This window comes from Callithrix jacchus, chromosome 11 (assembly GCF_049354715.1).
Source record: "Callithrix jacchus isolate 240 chromosome 11, calJac240_pri, whole genome shotgun sequence".
Taxonomy (NCBI): domain Eukaryota; kingdom Metazoa; phylum Chordata; class Mammalia; order Primates; family Cebidae; genus Callithrix; species Callithrix jacchus.
The window spans coordinates 31,450,001-31,476,468 of NC_133512.1; the positions used below are offsets into that span (position 1 = coordinate 31,450,001).

The window sequence follows — 26,468 nt, forward strand, 5'->3', positions numbered from 1 at the left end:
AAAACCCCACAGCACTAAGGGCCCTATAAATAGTCTCCATGTGACAGCTCAGAGAAGAAGAGAGGTTTCCTCCAGACATTAGTTGTGCTAAAAGATTCATCATTACCTGCAGTCATGAAATAAATCTTTGATACTTACAACTATAATATCCATGCTCTACGTTTTATTGCAGATATAGGTAGACAGTCATTATTTCTGACACTTTCTCAGCATTACAAGGAGTACTCTAGGGGAAAAAACTAGTGTACAGTGTTAGAGAAATAGATTGATATAACCACATAGAAACCAGTTACTTTACTGAGCCATTGTAACCAATACAATATTCCCTTAATGACATTAAACAGTCACATAGATTCCAAATTCAATGTAAGACTCCTATCTAAAGACAACCTCAGTTATCTACAAATTAACTTGCCAAGAGGAATTTTTTTATATCATACAGTCGTTTACAAGAAATATATTCCTGAATGACAATAATTTTTTTAGCATTCAAGTTTATTATTATTTAGGGGACATTAAAACAAGACAATGGTCAACAGCAATCACTTTATGGCACTTGTGGGACATTAGAAATCAGTATGTTGAGAAGGCTCCTGTTAAGAGGACTTGGAGTGGTTACTGTACAGTAGGTGTTAGTGTCACATAAATTGCAGTAACACAGTTTATCATACAGAAGAGGTGTTAAAGTTGTCTCTTGCCATGAGCTATTTAAGACAGAGGCTCTTGCACAATGTTTTTAAGTCTAACAAGTGAGTTATGGAATCCTGTAAGAGTCCCTCCTTACCTGTAAGTCACTGCTTTTAGCAGTGGTGATCTCCTCAAAAGCCCTGAGCAATAGTAGGCACAGGATTTCAACCTTTAGTTACATCATTTGTTCCTTGGCTGCCTCATTTGCAGGGAGCATGTTAGAGGCCAGAGGCTGCAATGATGATATGTCACCTCTTTGTGGGGAGAGGATTTGTCTAGTTCAAGAATTTTAGGTGGTGTGATTGGGAGAAGCACGGTGACTTCCTGCTAAGGCAGGACTCTCACGCTGCCACATGCGTTACCACAGCAGCTCTGGGAGGCCATCTGACACACTGGGGACCACTTGATATCACCAGTGGGTCCCTGGATCACTGAATTCAACTAGTAGTCGACACTTCTGAAAAGAGTTATCAATTTAAAAGGAATCTTTGTGTTTGCATATTTAAAGCCAAGATAATTATTGGTAGTCTCTGCATAACAAATGTAATTTCAATTAGACTGTTTTTCTAAATTAAAAACTATTGCTTGTGTGTAATGAGTATTTCTGTTAAGAGCATTTTTAATGTTTTTATTCTAAGAACATTAAAATCATTGAACAAAAGACTGTCCAATTACTGTATAATGGTAACAAATATGCCGAGTCTTTGATTTCTGTGGGAACAAGTGGGGACCAGGGAGCAGGGCTGTGAAGGCTGATTGTCGCAGAGATCTTCGACACCAGACCAGAGGGGATGACATTAGAGTTGCATGGTTACAGAAGAGTTGTCATCGTTTTAATTTTCAAGAAAAGTTGCAAGACGTTGTCCAAACACTTCTTCATGACTTAATATCCATAACATTTGATAATGCTGTATTTGTGTTGAAATACAATAGCATAATGTTGAGACTTCTACCCCTATTTAGGATTATTGAATAAAGTTAAAAACAATATGGCCTTCTGATGGCATATATAAAGATTTTAAAGGAAAAACATTTGTCATGGTACTTAGGATCACTTTAGCATTCGCAGGCAGATCTGAGAATTATGCAATTGAATGGAAAAAAAATCAAACCAGAGATCCTTCCTTTCTTCTAGTGCAAACTGGTTTCCATGGCTTTCACAGTCTGGCAGTTGGGGCTGCCGTTGTTGATTATGAGAAATTTGCTTTTGTTGTTGGTTTTTGCTGGCATCGTGTCTGAAACAGCTTAGGAAAAGTGAAGATTCATGTGTGTTCTCCCCATCTGACATCGTATCAGCCTCTCCATAGTGTTGCTTCTTTGTATCTGGAGAGAAGCAATTAAAAAAAAAATCACTTGCTAAAATGGATCTTGGATGTTCGTTTCCTATTTTCTAAAAGCAGGTTGGCTATTTTGCCCTTGAGCCTTAAAAAATGTTGCTGATTGGCTGTTTGTTATTTTTAAATAATATATGGCATGTATCCAAGTAAGCATTCCAGTGACCTCGACAATAAAATGTGATTCTTGGCTGCAAGGTCTATTGGGGGATGGCAGGCTGCCAGCCACTCATACATCATTTACAGGTGGCTGTTTCTGACAGGCCAGTGTTAGTTATTGTAAATGAGTGACAGTCCCTATAACTCACCTGTAAGCCCTATGCCACTGGCCCAGAGCATCTAAGATCCCCGCCCTCTTTAGCACCCGTGCTAATCTGTTTTGAAGACCCCCACACCCAGACCCTCACGTGCACACCGCTGCCTGCACAGGCTCATCAGTACGTGGAGCTACCTTGTATGTGATTGACGATAATTAGGTTTCAACTGCCTTCTGATGCAGAAATACACACCATTACAGCATGGCCAATTCAGCTCCTGCAATCTTGCCTCTGAAAGGGTATTGATTCACTCTTTCACATTTTTAAAAGGTCATGGCAATAATTCCATCTGAACTGTGCTAAGTGAAAATAGTTTGTAGAAATAATATGGTTGCTTCTTAGTTCCACTGTAATTGAAAGCCATGATGCCTTGTTTTTTTTAGTATACTTTAATTACATATATCACTTTGCTCCATCTTACACTCATGAAGTGTTTGTAAAGTTATAACCAGGCAACCCTTTGTGTTAATGCTTTCTGACTTTTTGGCAAAGAAGACTTTTTTGGTTTTCCTGTTGTGTAAGGTGAAGCCTACCAAACACTTGGGTCACACTGCCTTATTAATTTAAGAACTGAAAAGAGAAGACATGAACCTTTTCCCAGGGTCTGTCATCTGCCTGCCTGTTTTTATAAGATTAGAATAACTGGCTCTAGTGAACAGGATGCTAAATTTGCTTACTTTCTGCAAATTTTTATTGTAGTTAAACAGCCTCTTTTGGGTTGGCTCAAAAATATTATCCTCTATCGTTATCCGAACATAACGAGTTTATGAGAGTACACAGCTCCTTTAGTGTAACCACCCTAGCAAGTGACAGGAAGCTATGAATGATATAGCATAAATTGCCAGAATACTCAGACCACAGTTTGAGGAAACATCTATAGTGTTTCCAAGGTGAAGGAGTTTTAAAGTGCTTGAATTGCATGTTTTAGGAAAGTGAGTGATCAGATTTTATGCTCTGAGCCACTCTGTATTTTTCTCCCAGTTAGGGGGGGTGAAGTCTCAGCTGTTTCTAGTGTCAAAAATGAGCCAGTCATTGTACTTGCAAACGAAGGGGCATATTCTCATTGAGAGCATGGGGATTTACGCACATAATTACCATTAATGCTAATGGCATTTATGTCTGTACAGCCCCACACATCAAGATGAGAATATATTTCCACGTCTTCATGCTGTGAAAGTCCATTTAATATCATTCATTTTACAACTTATTTTTAAGATGATGTCCATATTCTGTCATGGCATACATATGCCTAGTTAAAAGCAAATGTGGGAAATACTGGGAAGAGATGCGATAGCTAAACTTGTTCGTGTAGATGAAATATTGCTGAACTCAGATCCATTCATACTCTTTAAACACAATGCTCTATTCAGCTTTGAAACTGCTGGCACACTTTTCATACTGCTATAAATTTGTCAGCCTAATGGGACATTTTGTAGATGTTTTCCTTTTTAAGTGCTTTAACAGGAGTAGGTATTCCATTGATCCAAAAATCCAGCTCAGCGTTTCATTTCTTAGAGATGAGAATCATACATTTAATGTCTTAACAGAAATTAAGTGTTCATCTCTTCAACAAAAGCAAATTTGCTCCCCACCGAACTCTGCTCTCATCTGGCCTCCAGGAACATCTCGAGAGCGGGGCATGGTTTGCAACTGGAAACATCAGTGGTCATCAGAATCTGAGGCTGTTCCCTCTCTTCATTGATTATGCAATCGTCTTTATGCATCATGCCCAGTAGTCTATTGAAAGGTGTCTTCATGTCTATGCTGGCCAAGCAAATTCAAATCCAGGTCTTGATTTATCTTTCCAAGGACTTTGGCCATTAAAAGAAAATAATGCATCTATCCCAGTTGTCCAATCTCTAAAGCCCTGATCTTTTGAGTAAACCAAAAGCAAAGGGGCTCTGCTTTATTTTTTTATTTTATTTTATTGAGGCTGGAGTGCAATGGCATGATCTCAGCTCACTGCAACCTCTGCCTCCCAGGTTCAAGCGATTCTCCTGCCTCAGCCTCCCGAGTAGCTGGGATTACAGGCATGCATCACCATGCCTGGCTAATTTTGTATTTTTAGAAGAGACAGGGTTTCTCCATGTTGGTCAGGCTGGTCTTGAACTCCCGACGTCAGGTGATCCACCTGCCTCAGCCTCTCAAAATGCTGGGATTACAGGCATGAGCTACTCTGCCTGGCCAGGGGCTCTGCATTTAAAGCATAGACATAAGAAGGGGACAGGAGTGCTGAGGTCCTTCCTGAGGGTGCCCTTCAGGTCTCCTCTATAGATAAACACAGCCTCCTTTGGAGGAAAGAGAAGAGCTTTACAACATCTCGAAAGGAGCAGGATCACTTCTAATTAAACTAAAGATGGCCAATAGTGCCCAGCTGGGTGACCTCAGGCAGGCCACTGGACTTCTCTGAGCCTGTTTCCTCACTGATAGAATTGAGCAGAATGAATACTGTTTTACCTGATTAAAATTTTATAACCAGGGCCATGTTGTGTTTGGCTTTTATAAGTATTGGGATTACAGTGAATTACAATGAATGACAAGAAGGAAATATTGGTTTCCAAGGGTTTGAGCAGATGGGGAGGAGAGACTTCTCTAACACAGACATTTGTAGTGCAGATACATGATTACCTTGCATTCAACTTGGTGACCTATCTATTAGCAGCTTGGCTGCAGAAGCTGCTGTCAATCGTGTTGACACTAAATCCTATGGGGCAGAAGGCAGTGGGCGCTTTGGGTAGAAACTGTCCCAAGTCTACTCTCTTTCCCAGCATGACCAAACTGGCAGGCAGGTATTGCTTTACCTTTCTTACACAATCACCAACATTCTCTGGACTTTTTTCTCTTAAGCTCACCGTTTTCTCAATCATGCTGATCACATAACTTTTAGCCCAAAGGCACTGCCCTCCAGATTCCCCTAATTCTAGTAATACGTTATTTTTACCCAATGCCCTAGACTCTTGTAAGTTCATGGCCTCTTCGTTCCACATATAGTACAGGTGTTTTCATAAAAGACCATTACTTCATTTTAATCATGTGGGTCATCTTATTCTCACTTTTAGAAATAGGGCTACTCTAGCATTAATTCAACAATAATATGCATCAGCATTGGGCAAGGACTTGGGGACAGAGTTGAATGAAACACTTTCCATGACTTCTGGGTCTAAAATAGTTAACACTTGTATAATGTCTAACAATTTCAAAGGACTTTTGTCTACATTTTCTCATGTGGTTTCTACAACAATTTGCAAGGTAAGCAGAGCAGATGCTATTATTTCTATTTCAGAGAAAATGGAGACAGAAAAACTAGGCAATTGTTCAGGTTCCCATGGGTTAGCAGTGTTGAGTGCCACCTCAAATTCTTCTGGCCACAGACCCCTTGCTCCTACCTCCCCACCATGTGCCTACCCAGAGCCAGAGCCAAGACAAAGTATCCTTGGTAAATCCTCCAGTGTGTTCCCTGCTTCTGAGATGCAGCTAACAATGTGAGAGACTAAAATGACAGTGATTGGAGGAGCTGCTTAAGGTGTTTAACCCAAGTCTACCTATGCCACGCCTGTTGGATTGGTACCTCCTTTGGGTGATGAGGCAAGGGCGGCCCGTCACTGCCCGAGGTTTCTAATCTCCCCACTGTATGGTTTCTTGAACTTACACCATTGAAAAATATCAAGGTCAGAACATGATTGAAGAACCTTCTTCCTCTCTTTTAAGTTGCCACAATTATATGATATTGTTTTGCACTGAAGAAGTTTCTCTTAAAAATGAGGTTGAGGTCCCTAAAGAAATTGCTTCAATCAGCAGCAAGACTTAATGACTGTTAATGGGAAGTGGAGATAGGATAGTAAGTGTTACTTTGATTAATAAGAGAACTGCAGAGAATTTAAATTGTGCCACTGATGGATTATTTTCTTCAAGCTTGATAAGCACTTCTCATTTGTTCTTAAATTTGGTCAATACTGTTAAAGGCAGCAAAATGAAGTATAATGAATTCTATTACTGCTACTCAGACCAAGTGTTACTAAGAAACATATTACGATGCTGACAACACTGGGAGTCACAGTGCTGACAGTTTGATTCTTTGACTACCTGTCATTGCTTATTAGCCTTAAAGAATGAACAAAATAATTTTGTATTCTGATTTTGAGATACCTAAAACCGTTTTTTTCATCTGTGTGTGCTCCACTGACCATAGTACAGGGAATATCAATAAGATGATCAACTGACACTAAAATTATCATGTATTGGAAGTATAGAGAGTAAATAAAAGATTAAGCTAATATATCAGTTAAAACATTAGGAGCCGATGCTCATTTTGAATTAATCACTAAGAAAATGGGATATTGATTTGATGTTGAATAGTTGTTGAAGGCTTAACATATTTCCTCTTTTCCAAAGATTCTACTCCATATTAATAAGCCTTGCCTTTCTTTACTTTTGCTATTAATTTTATTCAGAACTGTTGATATGCAGAAACATTTAGAGCAAAGATACTTTATTTTAGCAGACAATTTTATTTGCTATGAATGCTAATTCCTAGGACACCAGACAGACCCTTTCCCTTGTTTTCTGCAAACAGCAGGATGCATCAATATTTCCAGAATAGGCTATTTTTTCTTGACCCCTTTAAAATCTATCCCTATCTATTTATTTAAGGGATACAAATCACTCTCTCAGTCATGCTAAAAGTCATGACTGTAGGTGGGCTGATATGTACAAAGTCTTACCTACTACTTTTTAGGTTCTTAATTTAGTGACTCTTACCCTTGCAGTTCTCACTCTGAGGCATCTCTAGTTAACTTAAGGAATGCTTGATGCCTTAAAATGAAAGAAATTAATTCCACTTTATTTTTTAAAACAAAATATGCAATGCATCAGGTCCTGTTTCACAGAAAACACCAAATAACAGCAAGATTTTACAACTTCAGAAAGAAGGCATCAGACTGAACATATGTCCTTCTGTTCACTTTTTCTATTTCCAAGTCTTGTGTTTCTTCCAAGTGTATACAGTTACTGGGTGAGTAATCTAGGGTTAATGTAAAATCTAAGTATGGTTGGTTAGTAGTGCAGTTATAAAGTTTCTCTGAAGTTCTAATTCCATTACTAAACATGTAAATCTTATCTATTAAGATATTGAGAACCAATTCTCTTACCCAGATGTCCCATCAACATAATTTCTGAAGATGGGAAAATTATAGGAAGAACACTGCAGACCAGAATGTGAAAGTCAAGCCATGCTAAAAGAGCTTGTCTGCAGAGCATGTCTTTGGAGACAAATCCAGGGCATGAGAAGGCGCCCTGAGCCATCAGACTGCCAGTAGCCCTAGTTCTGGGGGTCCTGCTGCTACACATCGTGCAGCAGTAAAACAAGTCATTAAATTCTTAGTGCAGGTATGTCCCACATATTGCAGCAAGCTACAGAAATCACACCTTGGGCCAGCCTCTTGATCCCCATGAGACTCAGCTTTCTCCTCTGAAAGGTTAAGGATTGGTGTAACTGATCTCCCAGGTTCTTTCACCCTTGAAAACATTTGTCTCTGAGTAAAGCTTGGCATAAGATATTCAGATGATTCTTTTCAAGCTGTTTGCTCAAAATAATGTGGTCTGTATAGATACTAGAAATGCCTGTTGTGCTTCAAGCTCATGTTCTCCCAGTGTGGATAATTCATTCTACAGATGTTAAGCAGCCCCCACCACATACCAGGCCTGTGCTCCATGCAGGACATAGAATGAGGAAGCCAGGATTGTATCTGCCCTCGGGGAGCTTCCTTGCTGAAGGTGGCGGAGGCAAATAATAAGTGCACTTGCCAGCATGTAACAGAAAATATTCTTTCAGGTAAGTCCACTGAAGAAACAGAAGCCAGGAAATGTGATCAAATATGGTCAGAGATGGGCTCTCTTGCAACCAGAAACAGAGATAAAAGACTGCCCAGCAGAGGGGAGTGAGGAGAAATGGAAAGGATAATTCAGACTTGCCTGAATGATTTAAGCAGACAGAAGCGTGACATGTACCATCTTAACACCTGGTCAGTTTTTTTTTCCTTTTTTTTGAGATGGAGTTTTGCTCTTGTCACCCAGACTGGAGTGCAATAGTGCAATCTCAGCTCACTGCAACCTCTATCTCCTGGGTTCAAGTGATTCTCCTAACTCAGCCTTCCAAGTAGCTGGGATTACAGGTGCACGCCACTATGCCCAGCTAATTTTTGTATTTTTAGTAGAGACAGGGTTTCACCATGTTGTCCAGGCTGGTCTCGAACTCCTGACCTCAAGTGATCCATCCACCTCGGCTTCCCAAAGTGCTGGGATTACAGGCATGAGCCACGCACCTGGCCCAGTTTTTCTTTTCTATTAAATATACTTGAAATATGCTTCTGCTAATTCAAGAAAAACCAAGCCAAGAAATAGTTGTTTCCATTGCTTTTAATCCAGTCATTCCTAGCCATAGCAATTTGGGCCATTTTGACTTTGATTTTCCAGATTGCTGCAGACAATTCAAGTTTTAAAAACTTCGACTTGGGTTATTTCCATTCATACTGTATCTCTGTGTTTGCCCAGGGAATTTGGTACAACGTATGACTTCAGAATTACTGTATAGTGCTCAGAGGTGTGAAATGCCATTTCGAGTAATGCTTTTCTTCAGTTAATATAGATAAATATTGATGGCAGGCAGCAGTAAAACAAGTCATTAAATTCTTCAGAGCAAGTATGTCCCACATATTGCTGCAAGCTACAGAAATCACACCAGGCTCCAAGAAAACCACTGCCTGTGATTACAGAATACTTATATTTCCAGCTTTCGCATTCCAGACTGGAATCCAAGGGAGTTTGGATGAGTCACGGGGACCAACAACCAATGTAAAGGGACAGGGAATGGGACTTAGATTGCCCTGCTGGTCTATTCTATCCACTGTTCTTTTCTCGCCCACCCTAATGAATTCCTGGGTGAGCCAGAAACCTTTGAAAAATGGCTATCAGCTACAAATGGGAGGTCCGACGCTCTGAAAACAAAGAAACGTATCTAAATGGGTAACCCTATAAAACCCAGCTGAAGATGTGGAAGAACAATAAACCCCTTCCTCCGCTGCCGTTTTGATGATTTGACCTCCCCGGCTGTCGGGGCAATGCAGAACTTGCTTAGGTCTCACAGAAGCATGGGGGTGCTTATAGGGCCAGATAATGTGTTTACTGCCTGAGTCTTCGGATGAAAAATGAAAGGAATTGTTTCCTCATTTGATAACGCCACCCTCAAGGATTCCAGCCCAATATAGATTTTGAAGCTCCACAGCGTGGTGAATGCTTTCTTCAAGGTGTTTTTAATGGGCCCTGGGCTGTCAAAGACACCACTCTGATAATGAGGCCAAGAGCCCCACATGCGGAGAAAGCTCTGTAATGAGGGAGGAGGACAATTTGTTACAGTTATGTGGTTACTTGGCCATAATATCTTTTTGGGGCTTATTAAATCATATAAAATTTCAATTCACACTGTAATATTCTATAAAAGACAGAGCACACAGAAGTAATAAGTATGACAACATTTCTTTCGTTTATGACTCGTATTGTTGATTGGGTTAACACTGTCACATCCAGCGGCAGGGTTATTTATGTCCGGACAGTAATTTTCCATCTCCAACTTAATTTTGTAAAAGTTAATTACAAATTAGAATAAAATAAACGCAGTTATGGAAGGCAGGGAAATGCTGAAACAGACGTTACTGGGGAAAATATTAATGCAGGCTGCTCCTCATGAAGATCACTATGCTGGACCCAGCGTCTGGCAGGCAAGGCACCCACATCACCCATTTGTTGGGTAACAAGAAGCTCTTGGCTTTCTCTACCAGAAAAAGAACTGCTTTTGGAAGAACACAGGGTCTCAACTGTCATCCTAGTGAAACTCCTTCCTTTCCTAGTCTGGCCACTGGGATCCAGACAAGTCACACAACTTGCCACAGTCACGGCAAGGTCACGACAGCAGGAGGGTGAGAATTCAGGGCCCCTGACACTAGGTCAAGCTTCACTTCACTTTCATGTGGTTGTATTTTCATTTCTGCTTTTAATGTGCAGGAAGAGGCCGGGCGCAGTGGCTCACACCTATAATCCCAGCACTTCGGGAGGCCGAGACGGGTGGATCACAAGGTCAGGAGATTGAGACCATCCTGGTCAACATAGTAAAACCCCGTCTCTACTAAAAATACAAAAATTAGCTGGGCATGGTGGTGCACCCCTGTAGTCCCAGCTACTCGGGAGGCTGAGGCAAGAGAATTGCTTGAACCCAGGAGACGGAGGTTGCCGTGAGCCGAGATCGTGCCATTGCACTCCAGCAACTGGGTAAAAAGAGCCAAACTCCGTCTCAAAAAAATAAAAAATAAAAAAATAAAGTACGGGAAGAGCAGGCTTAAAGGTGGAGGGAAGTTACTCCAAATTTCCCCTCAAGGCAACTGTGCCTGGGGAGATGGAAACTTGAAATACACGTATCTCTCAGGCGGGGACCTTCTCAGTTGAATTCCTCTTCCCTCTTCCTGCTGCCATTGGTAACAGCGAAGTTTTTTGGACAGACTTCCTACCAAAGCAACCCGGCAGAAGGACGGGTTACACTACCGCAGGCTTCACTCCAGCCAGCCTCACCCCAGAGAGAAAGGAGCACCAGAGGGGAGAACAGAGCCGAAGTGGAAAGCGCTCCGGGCCCCTGGATAGGAAACTCCGGCTCTTCATCTACTTCCCTTGTTGTTTCTCCAATGCTCAGTTTGCTTTCCCCTGGGACTCACTCAAGTATGTCTGTGCCCGGTCTCTGCAGAGGCCGGTGAGCTCAATGACACAGGCTTACCTTCCTTCACATCCAGTCTGCTCTTTCAATCAAATGCACTCTTTCCCTTCCCGTCCTCACCATCACACTTGACCCATCGGGGGTCTTTTGAAGTATCATGATTGACTCACTAGGTGAAAGACTTATATTTCGTTTTTAATAGAGCAAAAGTGACTCTAAATTTGTTAATATTCTTTAGGTTACACAGGACAAATTACAGATAAGTGAATCAGTAATGAAATTTGTAATGAGAATTTCTCAAGTATGAAATGTTGGCGCAAGGAAAGTTAATTGCCGGATTTTACAGCCATTATAGTTTATATCATAAATGCAAAAATGACTAGGGCCATTTAATTACAGTAGGAACACACTAAATTTTTATGGAGTGCCATTTTGTTAAAGAGGTACTTGGAGCATTAAGAGCCAACACCTCCTAACAGTGGGTCCAGGTAGCTTTCAAAACATCAAATAAATATGCTATTGCTACAAAATTGTTCCTTAGACACTATAATTGACACAATGACTAATGAGATGGGTTTATTCTCACAGCTTCACACACTCAATTTACAGTGTCTGAAAGTTATTTTTTTCTGCCATCCATAGACCTGGAAGGAACTAGAAAAAAATCCCTCTTGGAAAACACTATCTCTGCTGCTTCTCTAATTAACCTTCAAAAATGCATTTTGAAATATAGAAGTTGGTGCCTGGCATAAAAATTGGATTGTCTCAGAAAAAAGAAAGACCCAAGTGCTAATTTGTTCCTTATTAAATATCTGACATGTCAAAATTACAGGCAGTTAATGTTCTGGAGCCTTTCAACAGGGCTCAGGAACAGCTCTTCTTGCAGGTGAGGCTTAGTGGGGCAGTTGTGAGAACCACTGCTCCCAGGAACTAGTGCCCACGCTGCCCCTTCACACCCCCAGCTCCCATCCAGCCTGGGTTCTGTGGGCATCAAACTCCCTGGTCTCTAGGGGAAAGAGGCTGTCTAAGGGGACAGACATGAGCTTCTGTGCCTCCCCATCATCTCGAGCTTGGGGAGTGCATCCCCTCACCTTCTTATCCCAGGCCTCAGGAATCAAAAGAAGATTTCATGGGGATTAGTGTTATATTCATTCAGGACCCTTGAGAATATATCAGATTATTCTGGAAACAAAGGGTGTTACTCCCACCTTCCATTATTCAGTGAAGTGCTGGGAGGAGACTCTTCTAAACAATATTCCTTTCCCCATCAAAAACAAATGAAGGGCATGTGTGGTCCCCATGTTTAACCAATGGAGCTGAAATTAAAGGACTCTTGATTTGAGAAAACCTGCATTCAAGACCCTGCCTGGTCACATAGTAACTGTGAACTTTGAGCTTCTGTGTCTGAGTAGGGAAAAACACAAATGATTTTTTCTCTTCCCTCACACCACAACGATCCACACCGGAGACTTCTTAACCAAACGTGTGGGATTTCTCCTCACCAACAAGCAATCAGTTCTGCAACAGACAGCAGCTGGGGGCCTCCAATTCTGTCCCAGCATGACATACCTGGAGACCAAGAAAGATCCCAAGGAGGCCAAGTGCTCAGTCCCACAAGACTCAGCTGACTCCCATTGCTGATCCCCAGGCCCCAGGTTGTTTCACCTGTGCCTCTAACTGACCAGCTATAAATTGGGGATCCCAGATCCCCTCCTTGGATTTGATTAATTTGCTAGACTGGTTCACGGAATTCAGGGCAACACTCACTTATGTCAACCAGTTTATCATATAGGACAGTAGGAAAAATGCAGTGAAGACACTTAGCAGAAGACACACAGGGGGCATGGAGCTTCCATCCCTCCCTGGTGTGCCACCCTCCACATCTCCACATGCTCAGCCATCCCAAAGCTCATCCTATCCCGTCCTCTTGGGCCTTTACAGAGACTTCACTGGACAGGCATGACGGAGGCCCAGACCACCATGCGGAATGTGACTGGACACAAAGGGTGCCATCTGACACTAACAAACGGAGTGCGGAACCCAGCAGGGCCTGTCCATCCAGATCCTTCTTGGCCTCTCTGTGTGGCTTTCCTTCCCCAGGGATGGGGTGAGACCCCTTCTGAAATGGGGGTCTTATGCCCTACAGTCAGGCAAGGTAGCTCCGAGATTTTCTTTAGGGTCAGCTTCAAGAAAGAAAGGTGAGGAAGATTCCTGCCTTGGGGCCAAAAAGAAGAGTGGGGAAAATGAGGGCAGAAGGTCAGAGAGAGGGGTTCTGTTTTCTGAGGCCTAAAGCACCCAACATGATAACAAAAGGGCTATGGGAGTTATGGGCCAGCAACCATGGGTAAAACCACGTTTTTTAATTTTAAAATTTTATTTTAATGTTTCTATACCTACGTCTATACCTAGCTACATATACACACACTGTATATACACATACTCATGTACACATCACACACACACCACACACACACATTCATGTACATATCACATGCACACACACACCACACTCATGTACACATCACACACACACCACACACACACATTCATGTACATATCACATGCACACACACACCACACTCACATACACAGCAAACATCACACATGCTCACACACATCCATCACGCACACCACACACACATATACATATACTCACATACATATCACACATTGCACTCATACACCACATACATACATATTATACAGACACGTGTGCCCACACATGGAGTGAATCCTTGGCATTGTGAGGCAAGCTCCCCAAGCCCTTCATTAATTCCCCAAATTGCAATATTAACAATGGAAACATGGTTATATAAAGTCACAGTGTCCTCATCTGAAAAATGAGAATGTAATAATGGTATGTATTTCACAGGGTCATCGTGAGAATCTGATAATTTAGTGAAGAGTTTGTAAATATAAAAGCAGGACAGCACATGTCCATAGCAGCGTTATTCACAGTAGGCAAGGGATGGAGCCCTCTGCAGCATCCACCCACCAACGAATGAACAAGCAACATGTGACATATACAGGTACCCATAGGGAGTTGGTTCCAGGACCTCCCACAGACACCAAAATCTGTGACTACAAAATGGTGTAGCATTTGCATGTAACCTATGTATATCCTCCCAAATACTTTAGATCATATCTAGATTACTTACAATGCCTAATACAATGTAAATGCCACGTAAATAATTGTTAGACGGTATTGTTTAGGGAATAACAAGAAAAAAGTCTGCACATGTTCCGTACAGATGCAATTTATATGTGTGTGTATATATGTATATATATACTTTTTTTTATATAGAGAGAGTCTTGCTGTGTCGCCCAGGCTGGAGTGCAGCGGCACCTTTCAGCTCACTGCAACCTCTGCCTGCCGAGTTTAAGCAATTCTCCTGCCTCAGCCACCCAAGTAGGTGGAAATACAGGTGTGCACCACCACAGCCAGCTAATTTTTGAATTTTCAGTAGAGGCAGGGTTTCACCATATTGGCCAGGCTGGTCTGCTGACCTCAAGTGATCCGCCCACTTCTGTCTTCCTAAGTGCTGGAATTACAGGTGTGAGCCACCGTGCCCAGCCTTTTTAATATTTTTGATCTGCATTTGGTTAAATCCATGGATACACAACCCACAGATAGGCAGAGGCTCAGTGTACCTACAACGGAATATGACTTAACCTTAAAGGAGGGAATTCCAACCCATGCTACAACATAGATGACCTTGAAGACATTATGCTAAGTGAAATAAGCCACTCAAAAAGGGCAAATGCTGCATGATTCCAGATACATGACATCCTAGACATCCTGGAGTAGTTAAATTCAGAGACAGAAGGTAGAATGGTGACGGGCAGGGGCTGTGGAGGTAGGGATGGGGAGCTGTGTACCGGGGACAGAGTTTCAGTTTTTCATGTTAGAAGTGTTCTGGGGATGGGTGGTGGTGACGGTTGGACAGCAGTGTGAATGACCCTAATGCTGCCGACTACTTAACAATGGTTAAGGCGGTAAAGTTGACGGTATGTGTATTTTACCACAATTTAAAATAATTTTCATAAAGCTCAGGATACCAGGGGTTCCTAACCTGGAGTTTGTGCACCTAGAATGAACTCACCTGGTTCCATGAATCTCTGGCTGGAGGGTCCCCATCTGTGCTCCAAGGAAAGGCGGAGCCCTGGGCCTACAAGGGGCCCTCCGGAGGTGGGAATGGGATGCAGGAGTGGAGCTCAGAGCCCACAAGACACAAATCCAGCTGACTACCCTTCAGTTCTGCCTAAGACCCTGTCCACTTCAACTCACCACTGACGGAAGTAACTTTCCTGCCAAGCTCCCTTCCTCTGGCGGTGATGGAGATTCCACGCACCTTCTTCACTGCCTCTCAGCCAGCGGCTGCTTCTGGTCCCACCCGGCTTCACTCCCCAGCCACAACCAGCAGGAGCTTCCTAAGGAACTGTATTGGTCAGTTCTCATGCTGCTATAAGGACATACCCATGACTGGGTTAATTTATAAGGAAAAAGATTTAATTTACTCACAGTTCTGCAGGGCTGGGGAAGCCTCGGGGAACATAATTGCAGCAGACGGGAAAGCAAACATCCTTCATCACGGTGGCAGGAGGAAGGAGAAGCGCAGAGGGAAGGAGGGGAAAGCCTTTATAAAACCGTAAGATCTCGTGAGAACTCACTTGCTATCACGAGAACACCGCAGCCTCCCAAAGTGCTGAGAGTACAGGCGTGAGCCACTGCGCCCAGCAGAGCTAAAGGCTCCTGTATGCGATTACCCTTTGGGTTTGTGTAAATCTCTGTTTTGTATCCAGTGTGGTTGCAGGGCATATGCATTTGAGCCAAGTCCTATTTTTCCCACCTCTTTCCATTATAAAATTAGAAGTGTGTTCTTAGAAGAAAACCGAAAATCGGCCGGGCGCGGTGGCTTATGCCTGTAATCCCAGCACTTTGGGAGGCTGAGGCGAGTGGATCATCTGAGGTCAGGAGTTCGAAACCAGCCTGGCCAACATGGCAAAACCCTGTCTCCACTAAAAATACAAAATCAGCCAGGCGTGGCTGTGCAGGCCTGTAATTCCAGCTACTTGGGAGGCTGAGGTAGGAGAATCACTTGAACCTGGGAAGCAGAGGTTGCAGTGAACCAAGGTTGTGCCACTGCACTCCAACTTGGGCAACAAGAGCAAAACTCAGTCTCAAAGAAAAAACCGAAGATCTTATGACAGAAATAAGTCTATCTTATTCAAGAATCTGAGAGCCAGTGAGGGCAGAGGGTAAAGCGAAAGCCTGTGTGTCTCATGCAGATTTCTGGGAGATGCTGATGTGCTCTGCCATGAAAACTGCCATCACAGGAAGAGGAGAAGCTCAGTTCTGCTCAGGTGCCCTGTGGCTGGAGCCATTCCTTACGAGGCTTCTGTTATCCACTGGAGTGTCTGTTGTAAGGTGGACTTCCTGCAAAATTGACATCGAGGCTCGGCAACAGACAGAACCTGTGTTCTCTCCTTTTTTTTTTTTTTTTTTTGAGATGGAGTCTCGCTCTGTTGCCCAGACTGGAGTTCCTGGAGTTCAGTGGCTCAACCTCAGCTCACTGCAACCTCTGCCTCCTGGGTTCAAGTGATTCTCCTGCCTCAGCCTCCCCAGTAGCTGGGACTACAGGCATGTGCCACCACGCCCAGCTAATTTTTGTATTTTTAGTAGAGACAGGGTTTCGCCATGTTGGCCAGTATAGTCTCAATCTCTTGACCTTGTGATCCACTCTCCTCAGCCTCCCAAAGTGCTGGGATTACAGGCCTGAGCCGCCATGCCGGGCCTATGTTCTCCATTTTTAATGTCACAGTGCTTGACATTTTTGAACACATCTATAATATTTTTCTGTTTTCAATATTTATTTTAAGCTGTCTACAAACATGTCACCATCTTAATTCCCCTCAACATCTCTCTTTAACTGAGGCATCCATTTGAACTCAGAACTCCCATGTAACACAGGGTCACTGTGGCCCAATGCTGATCTCGAATGAGTAGCAGATGCTCTCATGGTTGGCACCCTTCGAGGTCATAGCCAACTAAAACCCACAGCTCTTTTCCACATGAACCACTGGGATTGCGTTTGTGTAGTTGACTCTATGAACCTAAACACAGGGCTTCGCATTTAGTTTTATTAGTTTCCTCATCATGGTTTCAGATGTGTGTCAGTCAATCAACAACATTTCGAATCCTGATTGTGTCAGCCATAAAGGAGCTGTTTCTCCTTGAGAACAGATGTGCTACGGCTACAAACTTGATACGCATTTCTTCTCAGTGCTCAACTAAATCAACAATAAAAATATTCAGCAGAGCCAAGCACGAGCCCCACATCGCCTCTGGAAGCCTGTTCTGTGTCTCAGAACTCTCCTGAGTTACTGAGTCAGCCACCTGCCTGAATTACTGGGGGAAGGACCGTGCCCAGCATATGGGGAGCACCTAACAAATATTAGTGGAATAAATTCAAAGGAGGAAATTTGAGTTTTTTAAAATTAAAAGACATAACCACAGTTTAAGTAAGACTTAGGTATGATTACAGGTAACAATATAGAAATATGTCTAGAATCCTGATGAATGCCTGGCATGTAAGAAAAGTCAAATGCACTGAGGATGCAATTGATGCTAATGACCTCATCAGTTTTAACAAATGATTGTAGATGAAAATAGAAGATGAATTTTCTTCCCTGGTGGTGACATCAGCTATGTTCACCTTTGGTGGCAACGCACACATTGTTATAGCTGGGGTCCTGGAAAGTAGATTGCTGAAAGAGCCCACTGTGCCACTTTGGGTCCTCATTCTGAAAGGCCACGGTCAGCTTCCTGGATTCTGCTGCCCTCCGCTGTGAAGAGCTGGGCACCCAAGCTGCTTGAAGCCAGTGGGGGGGGGAAGCCAGCAGCCAGGGCCACGGGCCAGGCAGTCTCTCCATGAGCATTGCTTCCCTGCAGGACTCAGTGTGAGGTGCTGCCATGCCAGTCGTCTCACCCCGTCCACTGGGACGTGAATCCTAATGATACTTGATTTTCAGATATCTCTTCTTTGTCCAGCACTGTAGTTAAGCAGCGGTACCTGCCACTTCCATACTGGAAAACCGATCATAATAATAGCCAGCACGCATTGGCTGTCTGCAGTGCATGTGTGCGTTGTGTCACAGCACAAAGAACCCTCTAATGGAGGCTGTGCTTATTCCCCTCATGAACAGGGGAAGGAAGCTGAGGAAGGGGGTCACATGCCCAAATCATGAAGCTAAGAAGTGCTGGCTGACTCCACAGTGCCTACTCGTCGATTTTTCTGCCTTCTCATTTTACAGTGAACATGGTTTGGTTAAATTTAATTACACAAATAACTTCTGGATTCCCACCACATATCGGGCACATGTTAGACGTCTAGAGGTTTCAAGTCTAAGGGCAACACTCCTACCTGCATGGGTCTTAACGACCCATGGGACTAGGTTTTGCTGTGGCAACAACCTCAAACCCTCAATGACTTAAAATGGCAAAAATGTGTCTCTCATCCACGCTACATGTGCATTACGACAGCTAGGGCCGACAAAACAGCTACCAGTGCAAACACTGAAGGCCTCTGAGGAGAGGGGAAGAGAGAGATAGAGTGCTCGCTTCAGGAGTTGAATGTTCATCCCAGAAAGGACGCACACCACTCCCACCCCCACACGCTGTCTAGGACAAGCCCGTATCCCCGACCCAGAGGGGCTTAGAAGGATAATCCACCCTATAGACTGAGGCAAGCACACTAGTCACTGTCACACAAGGTAGAATGCGGTGCCTCACAAGATACAAGCCACAGGTCGAAAGGTTTGCAGGAAAAGAAAATAACTTCCCTTGGTGAAATCAAGAGAGGCTTCCGGAAGAAAGAATAGACTTCGGGAGATGAGTGAGATTGCAGTAGGCAAAGACGAGGCTGTGAGGAGGGACGAGAACCTAGGGTCAGAGAATAGCAAGAGGAGAGGCCCAAAGAAAGGAGCGCGGAGGTGATCTGGAGCAGAGGCCAGGTGGACACAGAAAAACAAGCTGGACAGCGGGGCTGAGCCTGTGCAGAGAAAACGGCTCCCAATGTCATCGTCTTTGGGAGGTGCTGGAGGCAGTAGCTGTGACATGATCAGAGATATGCTTAGGGCGTTTCTTCAGACAGCTGCTCGGACAGGAGCTGGAGGTTGTGGCTGCAGGGGCAGGTGGGAGAATGTCACAGTATCTTGGGTGGGAGAGGAAGGCCTGGGTTAGGGGTGCTGATGAGGATGGAGAGTAGGGGAAGTCTGAGACATGATGTGGAAAGAAAACCCTCAGAACCCCAGAATCAGAGATGCTAGAATGTTAGACAATTAAAGGTTACTGGGGTGTGTGATGAAGGAAAGAAAATGCCCCGATTCCAAGCCTACACAACGTACTTCAATGACGTTGATGATTGTTTTCAAGAAACCATGAGTGACTCCCCCCCGCAGGGTCAAGCCAAGTTTCACTTTGGTAGATGACAACAGGCCCCTGGTCCCGAGATGTCCTATTTGGGCAAGAGCTTTCTGCCAAACCTATCAAACATTTCCTCTCCAAGGGTGAATTCACTCTTCATTTACTAAGCGTTCTTCAGAATATGCATGCTAACACCTAGACATTGACACTGAGCATGAAAAATGCTTTTACCACCTATAGTTTCTTCAGACCCCTTGGCGTAGGGGCCTGGAGCGGGCAAAAATATGCTTCCTGTCCTCCTTGGACTTAGAAACATACTTATTTTATAAAAAATATTCTTAGAGACTTTAAGGAGCTACAATATTGGCAAGTTTATTCTATGTGCACGAGCAAGAGTTCAATTCAGGAAACCTGCGATAGGGAGCAGAGTATTTTGCAGCATCCGTTCCATGTTATACACTGGTCACCATCATGAAGTCTAAGGTCTAACTAACCCTCCCTAGATGTAATTAACATCAAAATCCACTGGAGCTAAGGTTATTTTAATTTTTATATGCCATGCACACATCAGAGAAGCTCAGCAAATACCTGCATCTAATGTGCAGATACCTAGGTATTTTCTTATTTTCCTTCTTTTTACATGAAGAATAGCATGCTGTAAATACTGTTTTCAATTTTGCTTTTTTCACCAAACAACAGGACATGAGATAGTTCCTTTTTTCAAAATAAGGCATGAATTTCAAAAGGCTAAGAAATGCTATGCAGACTGGATTGACTCTACTTAAAAGTAGAAGATTCTAAATGTGACACTGGAATGGTCCACTAGTTTAAAAAACTAGTCTAGAAAGATGGGAGGGTCCTTGCTTTCTAGGATCCGCCAAGGAAACTAAAGAGACAAAATGGGCATGCATAGAAAAAAATTATGTCAATCTTCTGGGAAGAATCACATCTTCCTGATATGCCAGGAAAAAAGATATGAGACAGTGACAACTTTGCCAAAGAAATGCCAGGTGGAATGCTGGGCACGGTGGCTCACATCTGTAATCCCAGCAGTTGGGAGGCCGAGGCGGGCAGATCATGAGGTCAGTAGTTTGAGACCAGTCTGGTCAACATGGTGAAAAAAATTAGCTGTCTCTACTAAAGATTAAAAAAATTAGCTGGCTGTGGTGATGCGCACCTATAATCTCAGCTACTTGGGAGGCTGAGGTAGGAGAATTGCTTGAATCTGGGAGGCGGAGTTTGCAGTGAACCAAGATCACACCATTGCATTTCAGCATCTCAGAAAAAAAAAAGAGCGTTTAGCCTTTAGCTCTCTTGTCAATTTAGCAACCAGACCTTGCCATGGCATGTTACAGACACAAGATGCCATGACTGTATCATGTGCTGCTGTTGGAGAAACTGGGAGGGACAGGTGACCATTTCCCATAGTCTTCTCCAAGCTTCCACATCCCAGCCTGCTGGACAACAAATTAGTTGAAATTCCAGTGGGAAGGAAGTTTATGTGACTCTTTTTCTCCATATAATAGATGCTCTGTCAAGTAGTATGTGTCATGCTGTGACAATTCATTCCTGCACTTGTGACAGGACCGCCGGCTGATTTCACTATGCTCAATTAGGAGAAAACGCATATTTTAATCTGCCCCGTGGTGAAGCACCACTTTGCTCGGTGGCCTTGGCAGACCAGCCATTTAACCATTTAGGAGGTAGAAGCTCCTACTCCAGCCCGTCATGTCCCTGCCAGCAGCCTCTCTAGTCTCGTTTTGTTGCCAACACTTCCCGGGTTTCAAAGGACAAACAATTAAAGGCCACTCCATCACTCTCTCAGCCACCATGTTGTGGTCCGGCTCCTTTTGCAGTGGCCACCCCCCTGGCTGCTGGCAATGGGCTTAGTGTGGTGTGCACGGAGGGGCAATGCCTCCCTCCCTGGCCTGGGGGTGGAGAGCCCAGTATGGAAGCCTGCATGGAGCCTTTCTTCTCCCCTCCCCTGGCTTCAGGAACTGGAGGGGCTGTGCCAGCTGCCAGCTCAGCTCCGGCATTGGAGAGTGGGCCCATCCTGGGATGCCCATGAGGGCAGCTTTTTGAACTGACAGTGCCCACACCATCTCCTCACCGTGGTCTACGTCCCCCTGTGGAGAGCGAGATTCTGCGTTTTGTTTGTTTGTGTGTTTTCTGATGTATGAGATGATCCCTGAGACATTTCTTCCTTTCCTTGTTCCACCTTCCTTCTCCCTCGGGCCAGTGCAGACATTCCATGGTGCTTCCAAGGCTCACACAGACCTGGAATTTGGTCTTGAGCTTCCACCAACTGACTTCAGTTATTTGACCTCTCTAAAGCCATAGGTGTTCTCATTTTCAGAGGGGAAGAATAACAGTCCTCGCCTCATCAGTGTCCGAGGATGACACAAGCAGATGCTGAAAAGGCTAATGATGACAGAGCTCTTTCCTGTGCTCCCAGAAGGCTCTGGGACAGGTGCCTCGTCTCATTTAATTCATGCAAACATCCCATAATTATCCCCATTTTACAAAGGTGGAAACTGACCCTCAGAGGAACCAACAACCCCACTGAGCTAGTGAAGGGTTGAGCACCCTGCTGGGGGCAGGGATTAGGGCTGCATAAAGGTTGGCTTCATTCTCTCCCACATCTCCAGGAGGTCGGGACTGGAGATGAAGCCAGACCCCCAGGAGGGTGGACTCCACAGCGACCAAGCTCAGAGCCCAGGGGTGGGGTCAAATGTCCACAGAGTCTTCTCAGAGCCAAGCACTTTGCTCTTCCCATTTCAAAACTAGAAGAATCCCCTGATTTGTAATTGTCCCTGATTTTTTTGTTAACCAATTCTTCCCAGACGGTTTCCTATAACTGCAGCTGACAGCCCAGGGTCAGGCTCGAGCCGACAGCCCAGCCCAGGCCCAGATGCTCTGGGTTTCTGTTTATGAAGCCGCAGTCACTGAACCCTCTCTGTGAACCTAAGGAATAAGACCAGACAGTGGGGTGGGGACCAGACAGCCATCAATTCTGTGCTAGATTCTCCCACTTCTGATGCTTTTCCAGAGCCTGTGACTTGTTGCTTCTAGCCCACTCCACTAAATCACAGCTGCTTGGGGGCAGGGGAGGCACCGGCCGCAGGACCCAGGGCTGTTTTTCTAGGAGGGGATCACAGGCACACACCAGCCTTCCAGCCTCCTTTCCTCCTCTGTCCCTCTCCACTATACCTCTTCCTTGTTCCAGCAAAGCAGCATTAAAGGATCAAGCATCCCTACAGGAGTCCTGGGGTCTCACTGATAAGACTGAAGAGGATAAACCGGCATCAGACCCACTGCACCTGCCCTGAAATGGACGAAGCCTTCCCACAGGGCCTGGGCCAATGGGCTGCCATTTTCTCCCGGCTCCACAAAGTTTCTCTCTAGAGATGAGTTTGTCCCATTCTTCCTGGCTGCAAGGTGAATTTTCATAGCTGCACGGCCTTTCCTGTAAGACATGAAACTGTCTGCCACTTGTAACACTTTTCCCTGCTCTAGAGCTGTATGTCAAATGCGTCCACGTGCAGATGTTTAATCCTTCCTGTACTAATTAATCCACTAGCCCAACTATCTCCCTTACTATCTTTACAGGAACTTTCATTACAATATTAAGCTCACACTGATTCCTCATCTGGAAAGAACAAGAGGAATATATCCCACTTCACATGCGGCTCTATTGAGTTGGCATGGGGGTGAGAGCAGTTCTGTGCCGGGCCTGGAGAAGGCCTCTCAGCACCAGCCCAAAGCCTCACAACCCAAGGCATGTTCTCCTGCAGAGTCCCCAGGCTTCTTGAGGAAACATTGCTGCAGCCCCAGCAAGAAGGAGACCCTCCAGAGCTACTTTGGATCGCCTCATTTCTTGTTCCTTTTGTCCATTGTGGGACTTCTTTTCCTTTAAAAGTTGGCCAGACACAGTTGCTTCCGCCTGTAATCCCAGCACTTTAGGAGGCCAAGGTGGGTGGGTGGATCACTTGAAGTCTGGAGTTCAAAACCAGCCTGGCCAACATGATGTAAACCCATCTCTACAAGAAATTAAAAAAAAAAAAAAATAGCTGGGTGTGGTGATGGATGCCTGTAATGCCAGCTACTTGGGAAGCTGAGGCAGGAGAATTGCTTGTACTAAGAAGGCAGAGGTTGCAGTGAGCCAAGATCGCACCACTGCACTCCAGCCTGGGCGATAGCATGAAACTCTGTTTCAATAAGAAAAAAGTTAAATTAAAAATTTTTTTTAAAGTGAATGTGGGGCATTTCTCTGCTAGAAAGGGGAAGAAGGGAGAAAATGCAGACTGGCGTCATGGACACTTGAGAGCCAAGTCACCTCGTGTGGTCTGCGCCCAGAATGCCCCAGAGCTGGATTGATGTTCTGCTTTTGTCATCTTTAAATTCTGAAAATGTTGTGAACGAGGGACCCCACAATGATGTAGCTGGTCCTGGAGAGAAAAAACATTTGTTGAGCGCATTCTACTTCCTAGGCCAATGGCCAGCAAACTTTGCTGCATGTTGGAATCACCCAGGGGTGCCTTTAAACTCTCACTGCCCAGGCCACACTGCAGACCATGAAGCAGAGTGTCTGGAGGGACAGGCCTCAGGATTTCCTGAAGACCCGGGGGCTAGGATTCCCAGGCAGCACCGCTGGGAGTCACTGCTGCAGGTGACAAGTCTGTGCCGGTGATAAGAGGTGTTGGGACTCTCATTGCCCAGAGGAGGACACTGAGGTCCAGGGAGGTAGAACAGCCTGTCCAAACCCACTCCCTATCGTGGGAGGTGTCACGGTACCTGACGTGACACCCTAGTTCGCCTGAAGCCAGCCTGCTCTGCCGTTAGTTACATTTGGCCATTCTTAAATTCTGCTAGTTTCTGAGTAAAACAGCAAGGTATCCATGCCTTTCCACTCGGAGGAAATTACTTCTAAGCATTTCTTTGGATCTTGCCCATAAAAGGGGAACTTTTGCATGCACTGTCTACATACGCGCAGAATTCTGTGTGGGACATGCAGGCAGACATGCAGAAACTTTCCAAGTTCAGCCAAGCCACAACCAGTCCGGCTGTTTCTGGGTTGCGGAGACATTTCCCAGTGCTTCCCAGGCTGAGGCCTGTCACTCTCTCAGGGGACTCAGGGGACGGCATCTCCTTTCAGCGAAAGTCACCTGACCTGTTCCAGAGGGCCCTGCATTTCCCCTTCCTGCGGCACCACCTTCCACCGCCCCGCTGTCTGTGGGTTCAGAGTCCCTGAGCCTGTGGACATGGGAGGGTCCACGCTGCTCCTGAGCCAGCACCACCCACAGATGCTCTTTTCCATTTCTGTCTTTTTCCCAAACAGGAACTTTTGTCCAAGCGTGCAGGTTTCCTTTCCTCCACGCTCACCTGCTCTGTGTCCGTTTCCTATCTCAAGCCCTGGCTGGCTTGCTGCGGGGCTGTGGGCGGGGTGCATTTGGAAAGAGAAGGGGATATTTGCCTGCAAATTCTGGAGACATCAGCTGGAGGCTCCTGGTGTTTGGGAAGTCTCACCTGCTCCTCCAGGACACACCACCGTCTCCTGGCAGCAGACAGCTGACTTGCGGGAGAAGAACGTGAATGTGGCCACTCTGCTTCTCCACCCTCTGCCTTCAAAGAAGTCCACAGCCTATGGTAGATGGAGGCCCGCAAATGCGTGCAGAGGTTTAGGTGTTTTTTAAAAATCAGTTTTAAAGGCCACAAGACCACTTTCTTCCCACAAGGCTGTAAACAGCCATGTTTCCCCAAAGGGCTGCTGAGTTGTTAAAAATTGCATTTGCTATTTCTCAGATCGAATTGTCCTCAACTGAATATTTCTGACTGTCCAAGCAACAGTGCAAAGCCTCAACCAACCTCTCCTGGTCCAGGCTGAAGCCAGAGCACGGAAGGCCGCCTTGCACCCTGGCAGGGCAGTGACGCATCTGTCACTCCTCGTGTTAAGAAAAATAGAACACTTCTTTAGCAGTTCTATGACTGTGCCTCTCTCTGGGTTGGTATGCGCTTTGGCTTTTCACCTGACTGGGTGAGATTGACAGTGCGATGGGTGGAGCTCCTGTCTAGAATGTTCTAGGTTTCTGGCCAGGTGCAGTGACTCACAGCTGTGGGAGGCTGAAGCAGGAAGATCACTTTGAGGTCAGCAGTTTGACACCTGCCTGGGCAACATGGCAAGACCTCATCTTTACAAAAAAATTTTAAAATTAGCCAAGCGTGATGACTCAGCCACTTGGGAGACTAAGGCAGGAGGATTGCCGGAGCCTTGGAGGTCCAGACTACAGTGAGTCATGATCATGCCACTGCACTCCAGCCTGGGTGACAAAAGAAGACCCTGCCTATCTCAAAAAATAAAAATAAAAAATTAGGTTTCTAGTGACCCTTGTTGCCTTGTCTTTGTTACAATGCAGGCTACACACCTTTGTGTCCCATTACAATTTAAGCAGAATATGCCCTGTGGAAGATTCTACAAGGCCACATCTAATGGAAACAGTGAGCACAGTGGGATTAAACTCAAAGGTGTCTGACAGATTTGCCAACAAATGTCCTCCTCTGAGTCCATGGGGAGAGATGTGGGTGGCAGTCTCGGGTGCTGTTATTCCTGCAGGTAGATTTAATAGTCAGAATCAGCCATCGGATGTTTTTCCCAGACAGGCTGGTATCTCATTAGAAATGGAGTAAGTAGAATTTAATGCAATTGAAAAGAAATCCAACAGACTCCAATCTAAAGAATGTCATTTTAGGAAAATAGCAGCGACTTACAATTTACTGCCCCTAAATTGGAAAATCAGTTTTAGAACATTGTAAACTTTTAATTGCATGCAGCCTGAAAACAGGTTTAAAACAGGAAGGAGGGGAAGAAGAGCTCAGTCACTGAACACCTTCGAGTCTGTGCCAGGTGCAGTCTTAGGATTTCATTTTATCCTCGCCACAGCCAGATGAGATTG

The 26,468-nt window shown here is 44.7% G+C and overlaps 1 long non-coding RNA gene across 1 annotated transcript; it reads right to left on the reverse strand.

Annotated features, from left to right (window-relative positions):
• Window positions 1–148: 148 nt before the first annotated feature.
• Window positions 149–15,710, reverse strand: LOC144578345 (uncharacterized). Its single transcript, XR_013523910.1, has 2 exons — window positions 15,616–15,710; window positions 149–2,010 (listed from the first exon to the last, which is right to left on the reverse strand). It is a non-coding gene; the product is annotated as an uncharacterized LOC144578345 (long non-coding RNA).
• Window positions 15,711–26,468: the final 10,758 nt, after the last annotated feature.